The sequence below is a fragment of the Bombus terrestris genome, chromosome 12, assembly GCF_910591885.1.
Source record: "Bombus terrestris chromosome 12, iyBomTerr1.2, whole genome shotgun sequence".
Taxonomy (NCBI): Eukaryota; Metazoa; Arthropoda; class Insecta; order Hymenoptera; family Apidae; genus Bombus; species Bombus terrestris.
The window spans coordinates 456,048-476,947 of NC_063280.1; the positions used below are offsets into that span (position 1 = coordinate 456,048).

Here is a 20,900-nt window from a genome sequence, read left to right on the forward strand (position 1 = left end):
GGGACTGCTTAACAACGTAATGAATCTTAACGTTTCTATTACCAGAAATGTGACTTACCACCTTCTTTCCCTATATTCTTCATACAGCTTCTTGTAAATATTACATTTCATTCTTCAAATCGTTCAAATATCGTTCGTTAGAATACGCATCCACTGTAACCGTAGCCTAACTCATCTTACGAGTAACGAAACTCAAAAAATCCTAATTGTAACATACTCAAAGCACGAAAGATTTCACACCTATATCGCGTCCGAAACGTTCAAATTCGAACAGTTGCCGCGTTATTCTTTTCGCCAGGGATCTCAAGTCGCATTCTCAAACAATCTCTGAACTCGATTTCGCGCCAAGATACACACGTGATCTACGGTATACCCGGTCTAAAATGATAAACTTCCAAAGCCGATTAATGAAGTCGTCCCTGAAATAGCTCTTGTCAGTAAGTTTTTTCGAAAGGGACAGAACAACGATAGGAATGAAGAGAAGGGAGAAAGAGAAAGAGAGAATGAAAAAGGAGGTAGAAGAGAAAAAGAGAAGGAGATCGCGAGGCGTCGGAGCGGCTGTCCTTGGATGCTCGCGGATCGGTGGCCACCGGCAGTCAATGACCTAACAACGCTCTTGTATCCACGTCGCTTCGCTCGGTTCGTTCGGCTCGCTTCGCCTCGTCTTAGCTCGTCTCGGTTGGCCCTGCACTGCAAGCTCACCTTCGCCTGCCTCCAGAGTCTCTGGTTTTCTACCGAGTCTGGAAGGGCTCCGCCGCGGCTCATTACCTTTCCTTACCGATATTTCTGACCGACTGTTTTTCGATTCCATTTTCTTTTCTTTTTCACCATCAAATACTCCCTCTCTTGTATTCCTTTATTCTTCACTCGATTTGAATTTATTTCCAATTCTTCTTGCTTTTACGCTTAAGTTCGTTCCCTGAGGTTTTGAGATGATTAATGTTACAGTTCAGATTTTAAACGTTTAGTTTCGAACGAATCGTTCTCCGCCTGTAGACTCAGCGCGCGATTCCCTAAGAATTTCTGCGCTCCACGTTTGCAGTTCTTCGCGCTCGAGCCACGCATCGTCGCGTTTATGTCCTCGATCCCTGCTCGCGGAATTCCTAGGTATAGCGATGTATTTCGAATGTAGATGGTGTTCTAATTCGCAATTTTCGTTTTTAAAATTCACTAAATTTAGGATTCCAAAATTTCTTTATCCAGGTATTTGGGCAGAAATAATACAGATCGTGATATTGAGTTTGGGTTTTACGACGTCTAGCTTACGCGTACAAGGCAATAGCCCCTAGTAATCCATAAAATTACAATATGAACTTAACCGAGACTTTTCAATTTCTTTTTCCTAGTATCTTCTGTCTTTCTACTAATAAAATGGAATGAAATAGATTTATGGGTCTCTTTACTTTTCTCAGATGGATAGTGATTTAGTTTCGTGGATGTTCCAAAGAAACAGGGAAGGTTGACGCTTTGTGTCTTTTTAATAAATACTTTTTTTCGAAGGGTAAACTCATTAGAAATATTTCTGCGTATACAATGTTACTTATAAACTAAATATGTGTAATTTGTCTAAAGATAAATGTCAAAAGTAAATTACAGGAACGTCTACAAACGTATCGCAGAACAGTTTCAAGCAATTGGCATGTAATATTTTGGCTGACAGAATGGTTTAAGGGACTGAAATTATGGTGTGCGAGACAAAATCCTTTTAGGAGTTCAATATTCCTTTCCTTCTGAATATTACTTTACCTATGTTTACAATCCACAATATATGTTCGGTGGCATGGAATTGTTCGTCGACTTGGACAGTCGTTTAATCCTGCAAAATATGATCGCACATATTTTTTGCACTGACCAGAATGGTAATATCTGCTCGAAAGCACTTCAAGAATGCTACATAAAGTACATTTATAAATAGTATGCTTTCTGACAGAAGACGAAACATTAAGCCGTCTCGTTAAAGGGAACACCCCACGACGAACTTATTGTAGACAAATTAGGCATCAGAAACGTAATAATTGTTGGACATTGAACGGAAATCTTTGAAAAAGATAGCTCTTCATCCAATGTTCAATGTTTGAACTTTAACACTTTCACATTCATATTGCGTATACGTAACATTGTATTTCAATATTGTAAATTATGAATGATTTAAAACGACGAATGTATTTGTATATTCTCTAAAGCTGACCTCGAACCTTAGTATATTAAAAATCTTTTCTGCAAAATCAGCGTGTTTTGTATGCCCGTTAGAAAATCTCTATTACTCGTAATTAGGAACAAAAAAGTTTAGTTGTAATACTAAAAGCTCCAAGTTTCAATTCACACCTAGAAACTAAAATGATTTTAAAATTCTTATTGTTGATGAGTCTCTGTGTGTTAAAGATTCTCACGAGTGTCGATCGCAAATATACGACTAATTCTTTTGTGAAGAAAATCATCATTTTGACGATCGCTTGACCATGGTTGTTACAACAGTTAACAAACGCATAAGTGACAATTACACAAGTGATCATTATGAAACAGGGCTAAGAGCGATAAAGCGGTTCGCAAATCGAATTTGTCCGGCAAGTACGTGAATTTACCGTAATAACGCGACCTGACCGTGCAGGGATGAGCGCGTGCGTTTTTACAAGACCACCCCCGACGGTTGTTTCCATTAGCAGATACCGTGCTCGTTTCTTGGACTAAAGTCAACTCGCGAAGGTCGAGCCTAGCTAAGGAGATTGGAAAACACACCGGTCACTACCTACTGCTGCTGCTGCTGCTGCTGCTGCTGCTGCTGCTTTCTAGCGCTCTGTCCGCAGAGCATCTACACGTACGATGGCCTTGACCGTTTTCTCCGTGTGTGACACCAACAGTTACACGCGCTTATACATAAGGTGTTCGCGTTTCATCTGGTTAAACTTTTCATTGAAACGATACGAAGAATTTCTTAATGGGTTAGGTGATTCATATTACGTTTATTACGTCTTTCGTTATAATAACTGCGATTATTAATGTTCCCGTATTCCATGAAGAAATTAAATTTCCATCGACGTATGGTGATATAATATTTAACGTTTCAAACAACTACTGCAGAAAAATGTATTTTTAGCAAAACGTGGCAAATTGTTTAAAACGATTAGTTTAAAGTTGGAACGAATTTCGCGAACACTGTGTATAGTTGGAAACGTACGACGAGTGAGCGTCCAACCGTACGTACTCGTGATCAAGATCACCGTTCTCTGTCGTTTTGATACCAAGTGCGAATCGGTTCGTGTAAATTCGCGCCAGAACTTTGATCGTTCGGGAAAGAGGAAGGTAACGAGTAGCGAGTATAGCGAGTATACAAGATAAATAAAAGGTTGAAGACCAAAATTTGTCCAAATAAGATCCTCTTCCGTATTTAATTATTTCTTACAGACAATCTCTCGTTCGATAAGGGAAACAATGAATCATTTGTAGAGACAGAATACCGTGTTTCAGAGAGGAAGCTAATGTCGGCGTCACTAACAGACGGAAGTGTTTCACCTTGCACAGCGAAAGCCGGTGCAGGTCCTCGGGGAATGTGTGGTGTTCGCTATTGCGGTGCGGTACGGAATGCGAAATGCATTTCGGGGTGTGGCACGCGTAGCTAATGCCTTACTGACTCACATGCGTGCCTTGGATCGAGCCGCCCGATTTATCCAAATTGCTCTTCATACGTGCATCTACACGTGTTTCTATCTATAGTTCTATCAACTTCTCGCATGCACACATAAAGGTAAATAGCAAATTGTCCTTAATTGTACAGATTATTATGTAGATGATCATGTATGCATATGTATACAGCAATTATTAGTTAATATATAGCATCATATAGGATTTATTAATGTCTTAATTCATTACAGTTCTAAGTGCCGCGATTTATTGCATATTTGTTGTATTGCAACCTTGTTGCATTAGAATATTCAAAAGATTCAGAAAGATAGATAACAATTCTGACTTTTCTTCGAGTTATCTTGTTCTGCAAATAGAAATAGTCGTGTTATGAAAGGAGTTAAATAAAACATCCGTGATTCGATTAAAATATTATATAACCTATATGATGACAAAACGTTATTCCAGACATCGATTACTAATGATTCACCCTGTACACACGACATTAACAATTTCACGCAACCGTAGTTACGCATACATAGATATGTATGCACCGTCGCTAACCTAGATTGTTTTCTTATGCAGCAATCATGCGAGGCCTTGATCTTGAAGGGGCGAAACAAACAGGAAAGACGCTAGAAAGAGAGAGAAGGGGGAGGGAAGAGAGGGAAAGAGAGAGAGAGAGAGAGAGAGAGAGAGTGAGAGAGAGTGAGAAAGAGAGGAAAGCGACAGAGATCACCTTTAGGTAAAGTAATCGGGAATGTTAAAGACGCGAAATTACACTCTCATCCACGTGTCTCTGCAAGTCTGCGGCCGTCTTTTTATCAAAGTTGCAATGAATATGCAAAAGAAAGGAGTCATAATTACTTACTCGCTACTGATGCAATCTCGGTTCAGATTTATCGGTCTCTTTTGGTAATAGATTGTAATTAGGCTAATGCAATATTTCATGTAAACCTGACATAACTTTGAATAAACCTGTACACTGGTAAACATCTACTCTGGTGTATAAGATGTAACTTTTGACGTAAGATTAGCGAATACTGTTATCACGTAATGATCATACTTTCCACGAAAGCAAATTAACTTCTTAATTTAGAATATAATTATCTCTTTATCCTCAAGATTTCCTGCGTGTCTAATATTTTATAAAAGCTACATACTTTCCAAGCATTTCACATGAGGTAGATATTAACAATTGAGTTACATACAATGATATAACGTATAAAACTATATTTCGCGACTTCGCCAAATCTGTATGGAGCTTCGCTATTAAAAAGGGTCAGGGATTACTAATGTACAATATCGATAATAGTAATAATAATGAAAACTAAACGCTGTACATCTTTGCGAGCAGGCAGGCGCGTTCATTAAAAGATCGATCTGTAAAAATTAGCACGTAAGTTTGTAACGCAAGTACCTTTGTACGAGCATTGCGACTCTACGTACGTTAAAGGCCATGGCGACAGAACGTCGGAACAAGATGAGAAAGGTGGAACTGGTCGAGCGGCCAAGGCACTTGTTTACTCGAACGATCGTGGCCTCCTTTTCGGTCGTACACCTTCGCTAATTCACTTCACTTCCTCTGTCCCCTTCGTTCTTCTCTTCGTTCTTTCCCCTTTCGTTCTTTCTTCACTACTGCTCCCCTCTATCTTCTTCTATCTATCTACCCCACGATGTATCTCTACCTGTTTCTTCTGTCTTTTCTTTGACAGATTCTATTCGCGCAATACTTTCACAGGACATCGTAATCATTGGCATCCGTCATTCAGTTCTCGATGATACTCATTCGTTCCTCCTTCGCTTTATAAATCTCCTCTTACAATTATTATCTTTCGAAATGATACCGACGTATCAGCAGACATCGGTACAAAACATTGAAAATTAATCATTGGTCGATTATTTTCATTTTCATTCTTTCTGTTCACTGCACAACGAAGCGACGCGACGATCCGCTCGTACACGAGGAAATTAAAATTTTTTGTCTACGTTAATTATAATCCCGAGGCATCACACTACCTATATACTGCCGTGTTAAGTCAAAAGGGCGTATCTGCAATTTTCGTAAAAGTCATTGCTGTCAGGTGGCACGAAAGTACTTTATCTATGTGTATATTAAATAAGAGAGCTGTATCTGCAATAAAACTGAAGATATAACAGTTTTATATTATATTTCTAGTAATACAGACAGTAATTACATTATATCATTAACAGACGTATGCAAAATCGATGTTTGGTTGTTAAATATTAAAAGTCATTTTTCTCAAAACCATCTTTTGACCGAATGTGCCTATTTGAATTAGCATGACAGCATGCACAAAGAATGATCAATCGAAGCGTTATCTAATTAAATCGGTTTTATGGTCGAGCTTATACTGCGCTCGATTTTTATTTGCTATTATAGATATCGATATTTATGGAGGGATTAAAAGAGATATATATAACTAACGTTCTGTCTGATTTTTTCATTTTTACGTAGTGTGCCATCGAGTCGTTTAATGGATCGAAAAGTTCGAGCCGGCTCCGACGGGCCAGTTGAGAATCTTGCAACGAGAACTGGACATTCCTGCTCGCTAACAGGATAAAGGATAAATGTGTCCTTGAGTATGACTGCCATCTTTGGCGGCGACTTTGCGGTATGAGCGGTAACGAAGCGTACCGTAGGGTTGTTTTCGCGCTCGAAATGCAATGAAATACGTTTAATGCCATGCATACTTTAAATAGTCGAAGTGGATACCCCCAACCAATAAACTATTCTACTTCGATCTTAATACGATCGTAATGCAGAGATGGAATCTGACGCGACTTCTAACAAATGTCTCGATCGAATCTCATATTTATATCTATGACTCGAGTAGAAACTTTATATCGACGGAAAGTGGGCGAAGCCAGACACGAATGGCAGATCAAGCATGCTATCAAAGAATTTCAATGGGCACTCGTGTAGATACAAGCTGCAAGAAAGCACGAACGCAAATATGAAGTTGGTAGCAGGATGATAGTAGCGATGGGGTCGAGCCAGAGGTAGCTTGTAATTTCCGAGCGGTTCGATACAGCTCGATCGTTTATTTCATGAAATTGTAGAGAACTGAAACAATAAGATATTTTAGTTCGTGTACGATTAGCAACGGACAAGGATTGCCGGTAATTTCCGAACATTTTGGTGATTTCTATGTGGTCGGTAACGTAGAATCGAACGGCTAACCAGAGACACGCCGCAAAGAACGTAGCAATCTTTGTACGAATCAACAGGCTCGCTTTCTCGAGGGACAACACCAATATCAAGGAACAAGTATCTCCTCTGGTTGCACGCGAAACCGTCTCGGAACGGAGGAAGATGGAAATGATTCTGGCCGAGCAAGCGATAATTATTCGCTGGCTACATCGTGTGCAGTTGAAGACGGAGCTACATATATCCAAAAGGAAGCTACATCCTGTTCGTCTTGATCTCGTCTCAATTGCTTCATTAACAAAAGCGTCGATGCTTAATTCCGAGATAAAGATCGTGTCGTTGGAACAAAAACCTCGGCTCCCACAGTCCCAGCTCGAATCAATGGTAACGTGAGTAATTAATTACGGGCCGCGCATTGCGATCGCACACTGATTATGCATGCGGCGCGGAGTTCAAAGTCTCGCTTCCAATGTTCCAGAAAACACGTGTACTCGACTAGCGTTGAGTTAAGCTAGACGTATATCGTCCCATTCGACTTTTCTTTACCACTGTCGTAACCACTGCCATCGTCATTGCCATTGCCATTGGCGCGGGATGGATGCATCACGTACACGCGCGCGCAATCGCGACAGTGTATTGGTTGCATCGCTAGACGGCGAACGCGAAACATGATTGTGTGAGCAAGCGGAACGTGTCCTTGACTGCACAAGTCCGCTATGTCCTACACACCCACCTACCGGACACAGTGAGTCGAAGCGGACCGAAGAAGAACGTACCGCGCACCGCTCCTGCCCGCGGGATCCGTATGCGTTCAGCGAGCTCGATCAAAAACGAGCAACAGAAAACGAGAAAAGGAGAAAAGAGAGAACAGAAAGAGAGAAAAAGGGACAGTCGAGGCGAGCCAAGTCAAGCCTGAGAAGGAATATAGCCACGATGGTAGTAGAATGATCTTAACAAGACGAACGGCAAGAGAGAAGGAGCGAATCTGCTTCTTCCAGCTCCGACCTTCCGATCCCGTTTTCTTCCCTTCGAAAGTCCTTGTTGAATATCTGCTGTCTCGTACCAATCACCCCCGAAACCAATTCAACGACGCTACACAGCCTTCTCGATTCAGCTGGATCGTTCGCCTAAAACACACACTCGTTGTTTCCCCTAACCGATCGTCAATTGTTTTTCAAAGAACAGAACTATACGCCACGCGTTCTTGTTGCTGAAGATGATAAAAGTCAGTGTTTCCGGTTCGTTGAACTGGAACTGAAACGAAGTATAAGATTCGGTCTACGGAGCTTGATCATAGACGACTGGCTCTTGGTCGAAGATACCTGGATTACAGGAAGCTTCGGAAATACCGAGTAGGCGATTATTTCTACGATTAATTAACGAGATCGTACTGATCAGCAGCTAATGGAAAATATAGTTTTTCAAATAATTAATACATTTCAAATAGCATATGACAGCGAACGAAAGCGCAAAGCTTTGGGTATTGAGTCTTTTTATTATAAGATTTAGAAACATCGTTACTGTATAACACTTTAAATCGTTATCGCCTTCCGACAATTGCGTTTGTCACACTACCATTCGCCGTGATAGTCATACTAAACATCGATGTTCTTTTATTCGGCCACCGAGCGGAAATAAAACTTAAACGGAAATCAGACCGCCGTTTCGTCATCGAGGAAGACGTATGAATACATAATGATATTCTTCATAATCTTTAGACACAATTTAAGGGCTTGGATATCGTTTGTATCCGTTAAATCGCATATCAAAGTACAATTTTTATAATGTTACAATTGTCACGTGCAATTTGCCCATGGTTAGAAGTACAATAACCTTGTACTTATTAAAATTAAAAGAAATTTGAAAGAATTGTTTATGATCGATAAACGAAATTCGTCAGAATTGTATAACACGTGTCTTCGTCCGTGTAAACGACAGTGATTATGCACTTGGCGTGACGTGCACGACACAATTTTCGCAATAAAAATTACATTTAAATATGGATGAGGCAAGTATTTCATCAAGATTGCAGTTCACGTGCGACACACTTGTGATTCATCGGCTGAAACGTCGCACGTTCGAATTCTTTTCGTATCACGAGCGACAACAACGATAATCAATCATTCTCTGCTGCTTAATATAGACGTGTCACCCTTCAGATCTAGCCTGACCAATATCTGGTTCAACCCTATCGCGTGCAAAGTCAACATAAAAACACCAAAACGAAGAAAAAACTACAATCAAATGGATCTGTTATCAAACGTTGAAAAACAAACATTGTAGCTACTACTTTACGTTGGTCTGAAACAAATGCATAAATACAGTTTGGCCAATTACTTCTAAATATATAAATATATTCATCAGAGTATAAATAATAATAAGAAGGAGTTACTGCACGGCAAGCAACGAAAAATACTTGGTGTTCGCGTGTAATTAACAGCCGTAGAGTTTCCTAGTCGCGACGTGATGGTCGAGGTAGTTCGCGAGGAGAGAAAGGAGGACTCTGCGGAGGAAAGACGGAGCAAGCAACGAGCCAGAGGGGGAGCAAGAAGAGAGAAGCAGGCACAGGAGAGAGGGCCACTGTCACTGCCAGGGCTACGGTGAGGTAATATCAGATTCCATGCCACGAGGCACTCGGCCGCCATCTTGGTGTACGCTGTTCTCCAACGCGACTCTGTCGTTCTTCCACCCAGATTCCTTTCGATTCGTTCACCGTGATTCGAATTACACAATTCCGCCTGAGAAACATCTCGTGTTCTTCAATCCCTTTGTAGCAAACTTACCAGGGCGTTGCATATAAAATACATAAATACGATATGTTTCTTGTTTATCACGCGAGAAAAAATCTAAATTGCTATAAAAACTCGTTATCAACGACGAGGAAAATGAAGTTGACTATCAACTTTCTGTCTATGCGATTAGATCGATATGACCTATATCAAAAGGAGAAATAAACAAATCAGTAACACTGACTATAGAACTCGTTATCACTGCAGCTTAGATAAATTGAATATTTATGACTGGATTATGATTTGTCTAGCACATTTTTAGCTTAACAACTAGACGTATAAAAAGCATATCATTTCAATTTCTATTCGCGATGAATATTTATAAACATCAAGCGTTAATGCCCTAAGGAAAAATATGTATGTATTTCAAACGAGAAATTAAACGACTTGTCAGTAACATGAAATTTTTACAGTCGTCGATATTTTTCGATGACGAATATAAATCGTACATTAGATGTACATTGGTATAGGCCATCGACAATTCATATTGATCTTAATGACAAGTAGCTGAAAATAATTAGATAGCGGACTTTGAAACTTATGCGCATCACCGATCGAAATAAGGGTTACGGTAATTCTTTGAAGAGTGAAAAAGAAAATGATCGAAGTCTAAGGAGAAAATCGGTCAGTGCAAATAATACGGAACAAGAGAAATGCTTGGCAGATAAGAAGCAGTGGAGGAGACAAATGTTGGCAGCCGGCAGTACAGAAAAAGGTGGGACAGAAAGCAGCAAATGAGGATTAGGAACGAGGAAACGTAATGGTCGTTGTTTAGCCAAGAGAGGCCGATGACATTTGTCCGAAATGAGGTTCCACGTAGCAAGCTTGTTTGTCCCGGCAACGGATTTGTAGCCTTCGCTAGCTCACTTGGCTGGTATTCGTCTGGTTCAGGTAGAAAGACCGAGAGAAAGAAACAGAAAGACAGACAAAGAAGCACGTCTCAGGGACGAGGAAAGAATCTGATGGTGTGAGAGAGGGAATGAAGAGGAGACGATGCAGAAAGAGAGGAGAAGGGAGGAGGCGTCGCAGGACGTTCACCTTTCCACTATGGGCTTGCAAGAGCCGGCTTCAGCCGCCATTACACAATCGTTGAGTTTGCTTGTCCGCTCCTCGACCACGGCCGCCATGTTGGTACCGGTCGGTACGTCAACTACGGTTCAAGATCTTCACGGTGAAGGTTTCAAGAGTTCCACAGACGGGCACGCTATGCTATACATATCGTAGAATGTCTCTTTCGTTCTAAGCATCTTCAGCAAACGATCGCATCGATATTACCCATAAATATGTATAACGACCGATAAACGGTTACGATACAGACTGTACTTGCTTCCTTGGATTTTCTCACAGTTGAAACAAATAGTTTTATTAATCGCGTTTCAAGGTAATGGAGACGCTAAGAAAGTATGTAGAAAATTCTGCCACGGTTTTGATTCTAATTAATTACGATCGAGATACCAAACGCGGGTAAGATAACAATACCTAAGTACATCGAAGTCTCGTGAAAAGAAATAAAAATTAATTATACCGTTGCTATGAAAACAATTGCAGCCTTATAAAGCACATTCGTAGTTAAGAATCGAGCGAATCGGTGCACGGTAGAATTACACGATTCTGCTTTTAAGCTACCACGTATGGGATTTGCGAAAATCACTCTCTTGGGTGGTCTATAGTCCTACAGTGTCGTAAAATCGCGATACTTCGACGTGCGTAATTGGAAGAAATTATGAATGTACGTTTTCTGTGCGTTTCTTTTTTTTTCAATGTTATCTTTTAGCAATTATCCCGATCCGAGTTTATGCTATTTTCTTCAAATGATTGAGTTTTACGATGCAAAGGGAAGGCCGCGTGTCTGTCCGACTGAAAATATCGTGGGAGATTCGAACGCGTGGATAGAACGGATAAGTCAGGAGCGCGTAATACGTATGGTCAGCCCACGTACTTACACGTCCACGTCTGCGGAGAACAGTACAAACGACGCGACCGTATCACGTGGCGGGATTACGAAACGAAAACCTGCTACCGAAATTTAATGCCGACGACGTCGACGAATTTTTCTCTTGGATAAGAATCAGAATAAACTTCGAGCAACGGTCTTAAGCGTTACATCCAAAAAGATAAAAACCGACAAACTAGACTCGTTTAGTTAAAAACTTTGAAACAAGGTTAAGCAAACGGGGTTCATATCAAAGCAGGAATTGTTGACATTTTCTAGAAAATATCGTAAACTACAATTGATATTATCTAGAAGAATTGATATTAATTTATTTTATAAAATCGATGTCCTACTATAGAGATACCGAAAGCAAAGATATTCAACGAATAAGGCAGGATATATTTTTCATAGAACAGCTTGTTAAAAATCATATAACTAATTATACCGAGATTCAACTTCTTTGACCGAGTTATCACGTGTTATAACATTCTTCGAGTATCGATCGCGGACAAGATCTGTTTTACTTGAATCGGTATAAAGAATTGAATTGGTATCCAACGAGCGAATGTAGTTACTCCGCTCTTGTTAGTCGCTACGTTGCCGGTTCTACAAATTGCGAAATTCCTCTGCGTACCTGTCGGCCTTTCTGGATATTCTCCCAAGTATCTCAAGCGAGTCTACGACCGTAAATTTCAACGACTAGGCCAGTGCACTGACCTTGCTATAAAGCTATTTCAAAAAGCCAGATATAGCCGTCCTTTCTTTTAAAACCGCAATTCTATCTAGAATCTCATCACAATACGTAGGATTCCAATATACAGGGTGTTTCGCTTCGTTTCAACACTTTCAATACTTCTAACGAACTATTGAATTTCTTGGTGAGAAATCACCGTTTCCGAAATACTAAAACCATCGAGACATAAAAATTCAGCTATCGTTAATCTTTTTAGAATGAAATAATAACTATTAACTTTAATGAACCTTCAAACGCTATAAAAAGACATTGTATCTATTTTTGTACGATCTTTCCTTGCGTGTCTTCTGGTAGAAGAATATTACAGTCTGTTCAATTTTTTACATGTCGCGGTAGATCAAGTCAAGCTAGTCGCTACCAAGAAAGGCATACGTATAACGTAGCTCAACAAAGAACAGATGTTCGAGTGGTCATAGACGTGTAACTTGTAATACTATTGGTCGCACTCGACCATTCTAGAAGCTTTGATAAATTTTGAAATAAAATTTTATAAAAACAAAAGAGAAAATTATCTAACGATACGTTATTGGAATGCTATTCGAAGAAATATGAAGGAGTAAAAAGTGAAAATAATTGAAAAAATCGTAGACGATGGAGTCATTCATCCATGAGATATTGACGTTATGGTTGGTTAAAACAGCATGAGTAAATACCGGTAGATAAATGAAACATTCATTTTGCAGTAAGGCTAACGTTGCTTGTCTTGTTGTTCGATTTTGCACGCACAAAGGACCCGGTCCTCGTGCTTATTCCAATCGCGTCTCTTCCTCGTTGGCTTCGGGCCCGTAGCATTCATGCACGTCCGTGAATAAGGAAAATCTAAGGTTAACATCGACAAGCTCAAATATCTCCATAAAAGGTCGCGAAAACACGCGAAGCATGTCCAACGGATCGTCCGGCGTTTTATTTGTATTTCCCATTTGCATACGTTACGAGTTTCGTCTCATCTTAGCGTCGCACTGTGTCAAATTCAGGGATAAAAATCACCTTCATTCACTTCCCATCACGTCGATATTTCAATCTGAACGGTTCCTTCAAAGCTATTTACTATCTCCACTCTATAGCTGGTATAATCATCTACGAGAACCTAATTATCGAATAATAACGATCATTGTAAATCATCGTTTTATAAACACACAATAGAACGACTGTGTATATGAGAATACTTCTGGGATTGATTCTTTCGTGTTTAATTTTACGGTATTTAAATCACAGTGATGTCGGTATTGACCTCGAATCTTTGAAATTTGTTTTACCTTCCGTACGGTGGACGGAGTGCATGGTAAGTCCTAAGGCGTTTCTTTGGACAAGACTATGCGTGAACGTGCGTGAACGTGCGTGTAAGTACGTGGACGTCCGTGTATAAGTAGGTCGGTCGGTTTGGTTGCCTGTCCCGTTACCAAGGAGGGACACGTGTAATAACAAGACATTACGCACCTCTTCGTATTTTCTTGCTGGTCACACATTTTTTCGTTTGACCGGATATAAGAATCGTCAACGAACAACCCCTAGCGTTAATAGACTATCAAATTCAATGATAAAAAGTAATTACCAATATTTCAGAAACAACGGAAAGATAATATACACTCTAAGATAGATTATTAACAACAGACAGAAAATAGTTAAAAAGAAAGCGACATCCACGATTCAGTTATACAGAATATTCAATACCCAAACGAGCAATCGGCGAAGCAAAACTATTAATTTCAAAGACATATCAGAGAGTTGGATGACAAATTAAAATGAATTATGTTAGCCACTAAGTTTACATATTAACTACGTAATAAATGATTTATTTATAACATAAGTGATGGTTGGATAATAAACGACAGTAACCGTGTATTCAAAAACCGGATTCGCTGGTGAGGAATCGTAATCGCATATTACGATATATCGCGTAACTTTGGTTGGTACTCAAATAATAATATCCAATGCACCATCAGAAAATCAGACATATTAATTAAAAATAAATCGCTTAATCACGCGTTGCTCATTCGAAATTCATCTTTTTGATAATTTACGATCGACGGAGAAAATACAATTTTGTTGTATAATTGCAGATATTCTTGAAAGTGAAAAGCTACTTTTCCACGTGGTTTGTCTCTTAGCCTCTATCAAAGAGAATATCTCTTTCTCTCCTTGGAAAGAGGGACGATTCTTCGACGACCGCATTAATTTCTCGCTTCCGCGGACAGACGACGCGACGGTTCGAAAAGAGAAAGAAGAGTCCCGTCAGCGTGTTACACTGTTCAGCTGTAATAGTCGGTTGAGTAAGAAGAAAGCGGCCTTGCGCTACTTTCCATCGTTAGATAATATCGGTAATACAATTTTCTCTGGCTTTATAACTCTCAATCGTGGAAGAGAAAAGATGATTTTACAGGGTAGATACAGCAGGGTTGGAAATAATAAAAAATTTCTGCTGAATTTACCGATGATGTAAACACAGTAACATACCGTTGGTTATGCAGATGATCAATAAGAACTTCTTCTTTACTTTTAGACACTTACTTTTGTTCGAGTCTCGAATAGTAAATAAATTTGTCTCTCTTCTTATGAAAATGAGTAAAATAGTGATAATTTTCTTGATACGTAACAAGTAGCTAATAACAAGTAGCTAATTCCACTGTAATGGAATTCAGCAATTTATATATTTCATTTTATCATTGTCGCCTGAATAATTCCAGAAATAGAGAAATTTCCGAATATCGAACATTTCCTGATGAAAGAGAAAAAATGATGAGATGTCTTTAAATTAGTGAGAACAGATGACAGCTCGATCAGCCAAGAAGCTGGAATAGTTGAATGACTTTTGACGACGTTCTTCAGTTTCGATCAAGGTGACCCAAGGGTCAGCTATGTCTTTTGAAAAACAGTCGAGGGATTCAGAAAGATTAAGAATCGAGATACCGTGAGTTCAGTAGGTCAAGGTTGTGGTGAGAGTTTGAGAGTAATCTGTCCTGCTCTGTTTTGCTCTGGCAACGGTTGACGAAAGAGGAAGAACACGGAGAAAGACGGGCAAAGGAATCATGGCTGTGGAGGTATGTGGTAGCCGTGGTAGGGGAACACAGGATGAAGAGGTATTCATTCTACGGCCGTAACACTTTTACGGATTACATTTTCGTGTTGCACAACCGCGATTACACAACTGGCATTAGATAATCGCCGAATCGTTTTAGACAAACTCGGGGACCGTTAGACGTTTATAAACGCTAATAAGTTGCCTGCGGTAAGTTCCTCGTACGGAAGAGCTCGGTAAACTCTCTTAGCGATCCTTGTCATCTAGGAAGTGAGCTTCCCCGTAAATATTTGCTTGAATGTAGACCGCGTTTTAGTTTTACCCGGAAATTCTTGGAAATATATAACCTCTCAATTTCGAATGAACATGCAACAACAATTTAAACGTTGTTGTGAGAGAAATTAAAGATATTATACATTGAATTAAATTCTTAAATATTCGTTCCATAATTAAATCTACAAAATTTCTAATTGTTAAGAAACTCAAACTTTTTCCAATATTGCAATAATTGATGCAATTCATGGAATATTTTCGTCATATTACTAAATACCTAATCCCATTTTTTAATGCTTTCTGAATATCAGATTTAAGCAAATTACAATCATTGATATCTAAAGCGAATTAGCGACTTTAATGTTAAATATCTAGATCGAGATAGCTTTCGACCTTGTCATGGCTATTGCAAAAACCACTGCCGCTGACTATATGTTCTCGAATACATACATGGTATCGTCAAAGTCTCACATACAGAGATTCATTTCTCTTCGAGCCAAACCAGGCACAATCGTTCGCTCTATAATGGCAAATCGAGTCAGTAGGGTCACTCTAACGGGCTAACGGGTCATGTAATGGTGCAGCGTGCATTACGCATTCAGTGGGGCAATCCTTTGATCAAGAACCAGCTACTGCCATTCATGGTGCGCGAAAGTTCAAACATCTTGTTCAATAATTGGAACAGCAGATTACTGTCATACTGTCTTTCGGCTAAAACCTAATAATTACCCTTTTACCCATGAAAATCACTAAGATACGTTTACTCGCATAAAAGATGAGTCAAACGTAGAAAAAGGAACAGAATGATCATCGACAAGGAAACGAAACGAGATTAATCATTCTTCATGAATGTCGATACGCGTGTAACGTCTTTCGATGGTACCATGCATACAATGATGTATTACAGCAAGTAGGCAAACGTAACTGTTTTATTAAACCGTAAGCTGCGTCTTCGTTCGGTCGGTACTTACGTAATCGAAAACACAGAGAGTGAAAATCAAGCGTAATACTACTTTCGTTGGCGAGAAGAAGCGCCTCCCGGCACTTTTGCCGTGGCCGTGGATCACCGACTAACGGCCAACCTTCTACCGTTGTGTAAGTCTTCTCGAATATGAGGTCACCGAGATCTACGCACATATATCTAACATAATAACGTAACGAAACCAGACAGCGCGCGATTCCAAGTAAATGCAAACCAAATATCTAATTGTAAATGCATACATGGATACATAAACTACAGTTCATAAGTCATAGGACATTTGGTACACTTAGGAATGAATAGATATATAATTACAAAATGAATTTGATACTTATTAAAATTGTATAGATAGTATAAGAAAAAATAAATTATTGTATGCTATGAAGATTTTATTACAGACCTGTTTTATTAAGCTACTATCTTAAATCAACATGTGTTCTGGTCTCTATGGACTTATGATGACTTACGGTGACTTATGGTCAAGAATACATAATATATCTGTATTATCTATAAGTATACTGTCGATTGTAAGTGCAGGAACATCTACTGATACTTAATGCAGATTGAATGCTGTCTGCTGCGTTTATTTTATATTTATTTTATTGTAAACCTATTATTTATTACTTGTGTGTTTTGTATAATGTAATAATACTTATATATTTATGTGAATAATATTTATTAGAGTTTTCCAATAAATATGAAGAGTTGATGTCTCGATATTTATGGTCGGCGGTATAAGTAAGAGCCTATCGACTTTCATCAAAAATAAATATAAAACGTTTCTCAACAAATCACTTAATGATAGTTTCTCCAATCGCTTCCTTTATAAACTTATCCTCATCATGTTACATGTAGTGGCTTTAAAAACCGAAAACGTACGACCTCTTCCTATTTCAGAAGATCATTTCGACGAACATTATAAACGTCGATAGTAGGACGGGTACGTTCTTACGTATTGGTTCGTGATACTGGCCTTGATTAAAACTCATTCACCATGAGCTAACATATAATTTTGAACCGTACTAACTAGAAAAGAGTTGGTGAGTTCAACCGAATAAAAAATGGACGTTTTTCTTCCAAGAACGAATCGTGCATTTCAGACAATTACATTACGTATCGTAATCGTCCATCGATTTCTATCCCCATCAGCTACTTTGTTGACAAGGTTACGTTAAATACAAGATTCGATGTACCAAGTGGAGCAAAGTTCGTTCCACGTGGTTATTGTAACGCAATAGTGGTTCGTAAATGATTCGAGAGTAAAGTTTAAAATTCTATTTTCGTCTTTTTGCTCATGTTCTTTTTCTCGTGTAATAGTCAGATCAATTTAATTTATTGCATGCACGTGACATATTGCACATACGTCGATAGAAGCAAGAAACTGAATTTATTCACGAGATTGCAACAGAAAGAAGTGAGCAGAAATATTTATTACGATACTGTTTGATTCTTTCTTTCTCTCCCTCTCTCTCTCTCTCTCTCTCTCTCTCCCTCCCTCCCTCCCTCCCTCAATCGTCGTAGAATAGTTTGGATGTAAAACAACATAAACTGTATCTGTATGCAACGTGATTTACACCCGTGCTCTTCTTTCAATACTTTCATCGACCGACCACTCACTTTCTCACTTTCGATGATTGCGGTGATGTCTGAGATGCAAAGTTAAAACGGCAAGGATAACGTTAGCGTAAACGGTACACCCGTGAACTGTTATCCTTACCGAGGTACTGATGAGGGGACCTACTGGCCCAGCGATCAAGCCGACACTCGGTTCGCTTAACAATGTCGTTTCATCGACACTTTCGAAAAGTTTCTTTCACATTTGATCATTTTTATACTTTCAAATATTTTTCTCTTCGTTTTGAAAAGCTCGAGTGTCATGTGATCATTTTTATACTTTCAAATATTTTTCTCTTCGTTTTGAAAAGCTCGAGTGTCATGATCTTGAACAATCGATTAAAACAAACTGAATTGAAAGGGTCAGTTATTTCGTAAGATCCTCTGTCTATAAGTGAGTGATCGAAATAAAATTTTTAATTTCTCCATCGAAGTCTCGAACCTTCGTGATGGTCAAGTTACGTTCGATAGAATATCCGATCCCTTCGATGGATACGCTTGATTTAAAATTCCAGAATGTCATTCAGACGTTTCGTCAGCGCGTTTCTTGACACGTGTAATTGGCTAGATTTTTGACACGGTTTACAAGAGTAAGGAATATCTAACAGCAGTTTGTGAAACGCTATTAGACTTTCATAACTCATTCGTTGCTTTTGTTCGTATTTCATTTGTAGAATGAAGCAATTCATGATATTCGAGCGACTCGAACGAAAGAACAAATTAATTTCATCTTACATTATTAATCCGTTATCGTTGGACTAAAACTCGAAATTGATATATTTATTTCTAAAGTAAACTTGACACCGAGCATCGTTAAATATTCAACGCGCTTACGTTACGTGTCGTTCTCGATGTGAATTTCCATTTCGAAAAAATGAATTAACGATCGTGTGCAAGATACAAATGAATCGAATCAATCCAGCCTGAATGTACGATAGAATAAAAGATTTAAACAATGTTGAAGAAAAACAACAACGGCAAAACAAACTCGTTAGAATGTCGGATTGTTTTCGGTTGACATTAAGCCAACACGAGGATGCAATGAGACGAGGTGTCTGATACAAGATCCGGTGACGTTGGTAGGCAGTGGAAGATGATGGGACAGAGAGAATGCCGGTGTAACGAACGGTAGAACGAAGCGGGTGAGAGTGGGACAAAGGTAAAAAAGAAGGAACGAGAAGAGAGAGGGAAGGGAGAGAAAAGAGGAAGACGCAAAATAGTAACGCGGAATGCCCGGACAACGCTCCCGCGGAGCTGGGGCCAACTAACGGTCCACGCCACCACCATCACCACCATCGACTTCGATGGTCCTCATCATCCTTCTCCTCCTTCTCCTCCTTCTCTGCCACTTCTTCCGTCTTTGTTCTTCTTTTCTTTTCTGCTTGTATGACGTATTCGCAACATGCGTTGCGCGCCGCGACAGTGTTCAGTTCAGTTTGAACTTGGAATTTTCTTCTGAAAACGTTGATCGATCGCGCAAACACGTACAACGCGCATCGGTCTGATTATGATCAACGATCTTGTGACTACCGTTTCGGGAGAATTTCTTCCTTTGTACACGCTTCTTTAATCTCTTATTTCGCTTTTTCCATTCGGTCCCTGTTTCTCCTCACCTGTAAATTCTTCTACGATCGTTCCATATGTGGTTAAAGTCCCCATTGAAACGGCAGACAGGTAAATGGATCATGGCACCATCTGGTATCAGGCTAATAGCTAAATTGAGTTATTAATGTAATACTTCGTTGCAGCCACTTCGCTCCTCATTATCCATCCTCCTTGCTTTGATCCTTCACCTACATCACATTCCTATTTAGTTCTTCGTCCGAGCTCGCTCTTCGCAGAGGTTACCCGGATGCGTTCAAATGCGTATTACATTATGTTAAGCTTCAATGTACACGATTGCCATTCAAAAGAAATAGATACCGTTATTAATTTCTGTTTTACCTTTCCTTTTCCGTACCTCGCGATCAATCCTGTATATAACAATCCTTTCGCCAAAATTTCCGACCAGATTGTATAGCGTTCAATGCATAAATTTCTGCCGTAACTACGATCATTTCTTGTAGGATAAATGTTTGTTTAGAATAAGCAACTATGTACTCTCAGGTTCACGTAATCGAACATGAAGAGCAAGTTTTATATATATATATATATATATATATATATATATATATATATATATATATATATATATATATATAATATATATATAATATATATATATATAAAACTTGCTCTTCAGATTATATATATATATATATATAATCTGAACGCGAATACTTATGTGTTAACCGACGTCGAGTATTCCTAAGAAAGAACAACGATATATACCTACATCCTGCGGCCATAGCATCCAGGGGATGAATCCAAATAAAGAAGTTCCCCTGCGCGATCAAAGATTCGAAAAAATCTCAAATTACGAAAGCCTTGTTCCGGTCCTCCTACTGCACGTTCTAGCTGATATCAATGTTCATTCTGCGATATTATTCTTTCCTCCTCCATATCTAGACTAGGTACAAAAAAATGGTTTTTGTTGAGCCGCAAAAGCACCGCAAGACAGTCTCCTGAGAGGCTCGGTGAGAATCCTTAGGTCTTCCCGAGGCATTCCACCTTCTTTTCCTATCTCTTTTCCGCCTCGCCTTTCTATCTCATCTCCTTTCGCTTCTTCCTCTTTCTTTCTCTTTCCCCCTTTCATCCTCTCTCCCTTGTTTTCTCGCCGTTTCTGACAAGTGCGTACAAAGTATAGCTTATG

General features: G+C 39.2%; 1 long non-coding RNA gene across 2 annotated transcripts in view; it reads left to right on the forward strand.

Annotated features, from left to right (window-relative positions):
* LOC125386144 overlaps nt 1-6,862 on the forward strand; it is a 36,572-nt gene extending 29,710 nt beyond the window's left edge. Inside the window, exons 1-3 of one of the 2 annotated variants that reach the window (XR_007226029.1) lie at nt 3,031-3,300; nt 3,466-3,742; nt 4,204-6,862. This is a non-coding gene — a long non-coding RNA (uncharacterized LOC125386144). Of the gene's footprint in view, nt 1-3,030; nt 3,301-3,465; nt 3,743-4,203 lie in introns of those variants that run through there. The other variant, XR_007226028.1, reaches the window with a different exon arrangement.
* Nucleotides 6,863-20,900: the final 14,038 nt, after the last annotated feature.